Source organism: Aedes albopictus, chromosome 2 (assembly GCF_035046485.1).
Source record: "Aedes albopictus strain Foshan chromosome 2, AalbF5, whole genome shotgun sequence".
Lineage (NCBI taxonomy): Eukaryota > Metazoa > Arthropoda > Insecta > Diptera > Culicidae > Aedes > Aedes albopictus.
Window position 1 is genome coordinate 419,548,019 of NC_085137.1, and position 6,665 is coordinate 419,554,683.

The window sequence follows — 6,665 nt, forward strand, 5'->3', positions numbered from 1 at the left end:
GTTACGACAAGAAGAAGAAGAATATACAAATGAATTAGCAGTATCCAACTTACCATGTGATAGCAGAGTCGGCCAGTCAACACTTTGATCAGCATGCTGCAATTCCTCTTAGATTAGTTAGATACTTTGCCACCTGATGGCTTAAAGCAATTATTTTAGGAATTCCATCAGTTAGGTCTGAGGATTTTTTTGTTGTAAATATTCAGGAACCTGTAATGCTAGTGAATTCAGAAATTGCTCAAGAAGTTTATCGGAAATCGCTACCAGAATCACAGAAAACCCAAGAAATTTATCAAGGAATGTATAGTAGCAGAGATTTATTTCAAATTTCGCAACAAATCAATCGACCAACATTTTTTGGTTGGAAACATAGCCATAAATTATATTCCGAATGCAGCCAGGAAGCCGCGAAATCCGCGAAATTCAAGAAATCCCGCGAAATGTCGCGATATTTGACAAAACTGTGAAAATACCTCACATATTTCCAATAATTTCAAATTTCTAGTCACAAATTGACAGATAATATTCGACAGTTTGGGATTATTTACGATTCCGTACTCATCAAATGTGTTACTTTTTCGCTGAATTTATTTTTGCGTCTCATAAAACCAAATTACAAAATTATTCATTTGACATGCAAAATTGGAGTTTTCTTCAACAAAATGGTCAAAAACATGGGACCGCGACATTGCCGCGAAATTCACAATAGTATTCCGCGAAATTTAAGAAATTTTGCCGCGAATTTCAATTGTCCCTAGTTATAGCTTAAAAATGCGATCTTGGACCTGAAAATTTTATGAAAATTTAATCTGCACATATCCAAGGATTTTTAAAATATTCTTGAAATTTGATGTTCATGGGACTCTTGGACTCTTTTTCGGAGCATATTTGATGATTCATCCAGACATTTTTTGAAAACTTTGGGTTATTAAATTATCTCTAGCCAAATGTCACCAGAAGAACGCCTAGAAATAGAAGCCTAAATCAACACTCGCATATTCTACCCAGAGCCGTAGCGTGGGGTTGGCCAGGTTGGCCAAATTGGCGCCAAATTGGCCAAAGGCTGGAAGGAATGGTATGGTGTTTTTAACAAGATTCAAACTAATGCACTGTATCTCAGAAACACACATATTTTCACACCCCACAGTTATCATGTTTTTGCTGTTGTAGCATTTTTCCATATACAGATTTGTTCAGACTTTCTTTTGAATGTTTACAATAGTTTTTCCTGGGAATTCATACCACTTTTAAGATATTATTCTATATTTTTCCCAATTTAATCTTAAAAAATAAGTAATAAAAATAGGAAGCTTTGTGTAAATCTTCAAAAAATCACAATTTCTGCAGAAGTTTTATTAAATCCATCAGCATTCTCACTATGTCTCAAGTTATCTTCCAAATATATTTTCAACCAAATCAACCATTTCAAAAAAGCTTGAGCATTGCATTTTAAAACTTGATCTCATCAATAAATATGGTTCCTGTGAAAATCTAGCTGTAAGTTCTTTGTCTTAGTTATGTTTTTTAAATAATTTATTAACTATTCCAAGCGTTCTTTCCATATTCCGTGCCCCCCGAATCAACATAAGTTGATGAAAGCTAAGGTTGATAAGATAGATTTTGTTATTAGAGCAACTAATTCGAAAAACAGCCCCTACCAATCTCAATTGCTTTTGCAATTAACTACTACAGATCTACTTATGAAATATTTCGATTTAATATCTTGAAAATTTCATAAAGCACCTGTGGTACGCACAAAACTGAATGAACTTTTCACGGAAATATAAGAATGGATCATGTGAGGCTTCTTAGAGGACTCCAGGATAGTTATAAACTTTAGGAAGTATGCTGTTGTAAAAGCTATTGAAGTTGTGCTGAAAAGTGATATAAAAAACTGAATGAATTCCTAATAAAACATGTGAAACAGTTTGGTAGAAATAAACAGATGAATGTCTAAATATCTCAAAATATATAACGTTGAAAATACAACAAATTAAATACAATGCTTTCAAAACAGTTTTTAATGGAAATTCGAAACAAATATGAAATTCTCGAAAAATGAAAAATATTTTTTCTCAAAAAATGTCACCAAAATATCAAAACAGAACAACTTTTGAAGAAATTTTATAAAAATGAAAACAATAGTCATTACTATGGGGCGCAAATCAGGATGCATGCCAAGGGCGCCGTGGACGGACCCACGCTACGGCTCTGATTCTACCATGTATAGAAGCAAACCTGTGCTGACATGCTTACATCAATTCGGGAGGACTTTATAAAGAAATCCATGAAGCAAATTTTGAAAGAGCCCACGAAAGGAATCCTTGGGATTTTTTCTGGAAGGATTTCTAGAGGAAGTTCTAAGCATCAACGAAGGAATTTCTGAAGAAATTTCTGGAGAATATTTCCTAATAAATTCCTGAAAGTTATTTTGAGAAATCTCTAGAGAAATTTCAGAAGGTACCCCTTGAAACTTTATGGAAAGAATTTCTGCAGGAAATTCTTAAGGAATTCATGGAAGATTTTGTAATGAAATCTCTGAAGAAACCCTTACACTAAATCTCTAAAAAACTTCCTGCAAAAATTCCATGAAAAGTATTCTATTCCAAAAATTTCTGGAAGGATTTTAAAATAATTTCTGTACAAAAAAAAATTGGAGATTTTTCTAGACGAATACACGGAAACATTTCTGATGGAATCCCTGATGGATTTTCTATAGGCATCATTTGAAGATCATCTGTAAGAAAGCTTGAGGATTTTTTTTATGTTTTAACTTAAGCTTATTCTACACTCCCTTGAGGAATTGCTGAAGGTACCCATGAAAGACTTTCCAAAAAATATTTTGAAGAAATTTCTGGGGAAATGAATTAACTGCACTGGCTTTTTTTCCTATGCAACACATCGACCAATGAAATCTTCGCCGAAAATAAATCCTGCAAGAGTTCCTGAAAGAAAATCCGAATGAATTGGGTTTTTTAATTTCGAAAAATGTATTGATTTTTTAATTTCATATACAAGAGCGCCTTTTTGTGAGTCGCTCTGATTTTTTCAGATTTTTAGAACTTTATTTTTACACCTAAAATCAATTTCAAACAGATTTTTTAAAATCGCCTTTTGACAGCTGGGCAAATGTTTGACAGCTCCGCCCAATACAAAATCTGACGAGCCATACAAATTTTTATTTTTAAATAGGTTCCCGGGCACCAAAAATTCATGGTAATTTGGATATCGGCTCAGTTTGGAGTGCAGATTCAGGATATATAATTATCTTAACATCGCTAAAGAAGCCAATTTCTGAAGAAATTCCAAAAAAAAATCCTGAAAAATCAGAATCCACTGGAAGAATTTCGGAAAGAATCATTGGGAGAAGGAATCCATGGACACATTTCTGAATAAACCTATGGAAACATTTCTGCAAGTTCCAAACAAATCCCTGAAAGATTTTTTGAAGGAATGCATTTCTAATGGAATATTGGTAGATATTTTTGGATAAAACTGAGGGAATCTTCGAAAGACTGGTGGAATTTCTTAAAAAATTACTTGAAGAATTTCTGGAGGAGCTATTGAAGGAGTTTCTTAAAAAAAATCAATAGAGCAAATTGGAAAGAAACTCACGAACGAAAGTCCTTGGAAAACGTTCTGGACGAATCTCTAGAGGAAGTTTTGAGAACCACCGGAGGAATTTCAAAAAAAAAAATCTCAGCAGAAATTTTATTTTGTAAGGTTTTTGAAATGGATCTCTGGAGGACTTACTTGAGAAGAAAAAAGTCCTGACAGAAGCATTGCAGCATCTTTTTAAGTAATTATTGTAGACATATTTAACGAAATTCCGAATGTACTATTAAGACTTTATATGTGAAACAATGGTTGGTAAATGTTATAAAGAACAACTGTAGAAGATTTTCTGAAAGAATTCTCGGAGCAAGGCATCCTTGGATAAATTTCTAAAGGAATCTCTAGAGGATTTTTTGAGTGAAAGTCTTGGAGAATTTTCTGAAGAGGGTACGGAAGAGCTTCTTAAGGATCAAACATAGAACATTTTCCAAAACAAATCCCTGAATAAATATTCGAAGGAGTTTTGGGAAGAATATCTGAAAGGGATACCTAGAAAGTTTCATGGAACAATTTCGGAAGGAATCCAAGGAAGGTTTTCTAAGGGAGTTCTTTGATACATTGTTGCAGGAATTTCCAGAGGTATTTCCAAAGGAATCCCTATAATATTTTTGAAAGATTCTCAATAGCGCTTAATGATTAGTGAGAGCTCGGCTTTGCAGTCAACTGATCTCAAGAACGACCGTTTAGGATTCGTCCCTACGTTTCGGCAACTCTATGTGCCATCTTTAGGGGAAACATCATGAAGAAGGTACCGTAAAACGGGGTATTATTGATCAGCGGGATAAGATTGATTGATTTGACCCATCTCATGGAACGTTAAAACAAGCAGTTTTCATTGCATCTGCTCCTGCTCATAAATTGTATTTCGCAATCTGTTATTGTTTAGCTACCGAATTATATGAAGTTCATGAAAATTGAGTTTCATCTATAGAGTAAGGTGGGGCAAAAGTTCGACCTTAGTTGAAAATTCAACCTATTTCAAAAAATCGAAGCAGATAAAAATAAATAAATACCGTGTGGTGATTCTACCATCCATGAGCTAAAATTTTGTTGAACAAAGTTACGACAAATGTCTTTTCAATTTTGAGTTACAACACTTTTTGTATATGTGTGTTTTATTCGAACTCTTGCCCCACCACTGGGGCAAAAGTTCGAATCAAGTGTTTGTGGAATTTCGCTAACCGTAGCACACTATTTTGATACTTTGATAATAGGAATACCTTAAACCACTTAATATTTGATGTTAGAACTGGAATACACTTTAAAATTCGATTTGGGTTTTACCCAAATCAGAGTTAAATTTACTACACCAAAAATTAGTAGTTTTCCGCCAAATTCAAATAAAACAACATTTTTTTTCAACTTTAATCGAATTTTCTCACTAATTCCATCACTCTTAGAGATAATATGTACATTTAGCAGAATTTTAGGTTTATACCTAAAGTTGCCACATGACTCGAACTTTTGCCCCACAATCCGAACTTTTGCCCCACTATGTGTAAAATAGATTTCCAAATCTTTTTTGCAAAAAGTTATACATGCTAGAGCATCTTCAAAATATACCTAGTTACGCCCCAAAATAAAATACCGAATTCGATTTCATTAAAATTTCATTCCATGCGTTGGAAGGGCCATCGCATGTTACAATTTTTTGAACAAAAACCAACATTTTGTCATAACTTCTCGAAATATTGATCAATTTTCATAATTTTTGGAGTGAAAGACTCTTTTTCAAAAAGGGTTCGAACAACCTTGACATCCGAAAGAAATAATTTGAATTGAGCTCAAAAACCTAAAAAGAAACTCTTGCCCCACTCGAACTTTTGCCCCACTTTACTCTATATATAAAAATGCAGCGGCATTCGTGGGACCGCGCATAACTTGCGAACGGGTGGTCTGATTTGGGTCGTCTAAGTTTTGTTCTGTTAGTTTTCACACAAGGAGGCCTAAAACATGGGAAAATTGAGAGTTTGAAAATCGAGTTTTCATACATTTTGAACGGGGACTTGGTCACTTGGCTCGAAACGTCAATAAACGCAGTAGGCAAGACAAAGTTTGCCGGGTACAGCTAGTAGTCTTATAAATAAATTGATTTTTCTTACTGTGTGTTTAGCATGAATACTAGATACTATGCGAGGTTTGAAATCACTGGAATAACTTAATATAATATCCAAGAATCAAATTTTGTAAGCGAAACTTTTATGAAAGTGATCCTTTTCTTTAAAATAGACGATTTATTAAAAATAAGTAGCCCTTAAATCCCTAACAAATTAGGCAATTTGGGTGTTTGACACGGTTTAGAGAATTTTAATATTAAAATAACTTAAAACTAAATAATTTGTAAGAATAAATCGAAATGGACCTCGAATTTAGTGGGTAAGGGTGTTTTAAACACAAACGAGCAGTATTCACTTAGGTGATCAATATCACCCCAAATCAACAAAAAGAAAAATTAGAATATAAAATCTATTCAAACATTTCTAAAAGTTTTGGAATACCCCGGATTACAATCCCAATAATTGCCGAAACGTAGGGATGAATCCTAAACGATCTACTGCAAAGCCGAACTCTCACCAATCGTTATCTCCAACACAGCCGAACATCTCTATAGGCGATTGTGAAGGGAGTTGTGGCAGATTTACTAAAATAATCCCCAGTATGATTTTATGCAGGAATTTCTGAGAAAATCTGTAATAAGTTTTTTTTAAAGAATCTATGGAGAAATTTCTTGGGAAATCTCAACTAAACCAAAATCCTAAGGAACTTCCAATGGAAGATTTCACAAATGAATACTGAATTTCTAAGTCAATCCTAGAGGAGTTTCTGAAAAAATCTCTGGAGAAAATTCCCGAAAACAAAAACCCTTGGAAATCTTTTTCAAGAATCTTTGAATCTATTAAGGAGAAATTTCTCATCTGGTGGGAAGCCTTGAGAAATTGCTGAAGGTATCCATTGAAGACTTTCTAAATGATTGTAAATGAGAAATTCCTGAAGGAATTCATGAGAAATATCTTAAGGACATCTTGGGGAAATTTTTGAAGAATTGCTGT